The 2,804-nt window shown below is 40.1% G+C and overlaps 1 pseudogene; it reads left to right on the forward strand.

Annotated features, from left to right (window-relative positions):
• Positions 1-811: 811 nt before the first annotated feature.
• On the forward strand, positions 812-2,561 carry LOC114279790 (epoxide hydrolase 1 pseudogene; annotated as a pseudogene).
• Positions 2,562-2,804: the final 243 nt, after the last annotated feature.

The raw sequence follows: 2,804 nt of genomic DNA on the forward strand, positions 1-2,804 counted from the left end.
GGTTGAGTTAGCATTGAGGTAGTTAGGCACTCATCACAGTTAGTGGTATAATTAGTGCTAGTGCTGGGCTTGTCCAATATATACACTTGTATTACTGCTTTCAGAAATTCAATAAAGAAAATATCAGGTTTTTCCACAGTAGTAACCTTCACGAGGAAAAAAAAGGGGAGATATGTAGATAAGTATAACAGTAGTAGTCCTTAAGGCTCAATTTGGTTAGATTGAGAATACAAGAAAGTGAAAGAAAAAGAAAAAGAAAAAAATTATTTTTTTATGTGTTGGTTTAGATAGTCCTAGAAAGTAATGAAAAAGGCTTCTGATTTCACGCAAAATATATAGGAAATTTTATTTTTTCCGCAAAACTTGACAATACTTATTCTATTTTCCTCTTTACTCATGCTTCCCTCCACAACTCCTATTATGCAGTGATTTAACTTCTATCATTTTCTTGCAAAATTTTCATCATATTCAAATGCATACAAGAAAATAAATTTTCATTTATCTTTCCTTTTTTTCACTTCACTTTCTATCAATTGTTTCTTTCTCAACAAGTGGAGCCTAAGGCTCCTTGCAAATGCCCAAATTTTATGCTTCCCTAGGGTTATTTTTTAGGGAAGGTGCCCAGTCATAGACATTATTGTACCATGGCTATAAATATAATTATGAACATCTCATATGGGGAACTATTTGGTATTAATTTATAGTTGGAAATTCTAACTAAACAAAACTAGACTATTACATAACGTGGATAGAAGAAATAGACATAAACTAGACAATGTGTTAAAACCTACCATCACCTACACCTACTACACCTACCACCATCTACTACCACCTACTACACACCTACCACTACCACCTACTACCACCTACTCCACTACATCTCCTATATAAGGAGCCCCTCACCATTTGTAATATATAACATACATCAATCAATAATACATCAATTTTTAACATGGTATCAGAGCAAGGTTAAGGATTTAGTATTTTTTTCGCGTCACCGGCGGGCGGCAACCTCGCCTTGGCCGCCCGCCGGACCTCAACCTAGTCCGCTAGAATTTTGCTACACATACATTCACTCCGCTGCCACAAATTATTTGATCTTCTTGTTGCTACTGCTAACAAATTCCATGTCCACCGGAGCACCGCTCGGCGCCTCCGCCTACACAAACCTCCACGTGGTGGGGGACCTGGTGGCGCTGCTGGACGCCGTCGCGCAGGACCAGGACAAGGTGTTCGTAGTCGGCCCTGACTGGGGTGCGATCATCGCTTGGGCTCTCTGCTTGTATAGACCTGACAAAGTGACAGCGTTGGTGAACATGAGTGTTGTATTCACTCGCAGAAGCCCTAAGTGGAAGCCCCTTGCGGCCTTGCATGCCACTTATGGAAACGACTACTACATTTGCAGATTTCAGGAACCTGGAGAAATAGAAGCTGAGTTTGCTGAGATGGGTACTAAAAGAGTTCTGAAGAATTTACTGACCTATCGTAATCCTGGTCCACTGTTTCTGCCTAAGGGCAAAGGCTTTGGAGATTCACCTGATACTCCAATTGCCCTTCCCTCTTGGTTGTCCGAAGAAGATGTTGATTATTATGCTACCAAATATGAGCAGACTGGCTTTACTGGAGGTTTGAATTATTATCGAGCTTTGGACCTAACCTGGGAACTGGCAGCACCATGGACCGGGGTTCAAGTAGCAGTACCGGTTAAATTCATAGCGCCGAGTCTCTCTTCAATCTCTGCATGCAAACACACCCTCAAATCCATTTCAGAGCTCGCTTCTTCGATCTTGCCTGACGGTGGCTGGCCGAAGCTCTTGCCGTTTATGTTCCAGTGCGTCACGTCGGACAATCCGAAGCTTCGCGAATCGGCGCTGTTGATTTTCGCGCAGTTGGCGCAGTACATAGGGGAAACCCTAATTCCTCATTTGGATACTCTGCACACTGTGTTTATTCAGTGTTTGCTCTCTACTCTCACATTCTCTCTCTCTCTCGGCTAGAAGAGGAAGGGAATAAAATAAAATCAGAGGCGAGGTGGTGAGAGGATGATCTGCAAAGATGGATATACAAAAATAAATAAAGACACAGGAGGGACTTGACCCTCTTCTCTCTCTCTCCACTTTATCACATGGGTTTTGTCCCCTCTTTTCGTTTCTTTTTTATTTTACTATTATCTACCCACTCTTCTTTTCTTTAAACATAAAACCCTCTCTCTCCTCATTCATTTTATTATTATTATGTACATACTCAGAATCCAAAACCCCACACACACAAACACATATATATTTTGCTTTCTTTTCATTAGTTTATACATTTTGTTTCCTTCACCATTTTTCCGTAAGAAAGAGAAAGGGGCACACCCAATTTACTTTTCTTTTTTAATCACACCCATCCACCGCCCAAATTTTATTTTTTATTATAAAACTTAATTGATGCTCTCGATTCGCCCTGTTCCCCACTCCATCCTTTATTATTTTTATTCATTATTATAAATTCATATCATCACCATGCTTATCATTTCATCACCATCTCCATATTTTTTTTATTATTCGATTCCCTTACTTTTCCCCAAAAAAAAACAAAAAAAACAAAAAAAACAAAAAAAAACAAAAAACAAAAATCATCATTCCACAAACTTGTTGTTTCTTCATGCCGGGGATCAACCCCGATCAGCAAAAAAAAAAAAAAAAAACGCAAATTCAACACCCACGACAACAACGGCTTTGTTTTCTTTTCTGCAGACGGCCACACACCGACATCCCTTCTCTACTCTACCGCCGGTCTCTTCTTCTTGCCTCCGTCCTGAG

The sequence above is a fragment of the Camellia sinensis genome, chromosome 5 (genome assembly GCF_055761805.1).
Source record: "Camellia sinensis isolate YWXY chromosome 5, ASM5576180v1, whole genome shotgun sequence".
In the NCBI taxonomy this organism is placed as follows: Eukaryota; Viridiplantae; Streptophyta; class Magnoliopsida; order Ericales; family Theaceae; genus Camellia; species Camellia sinensis.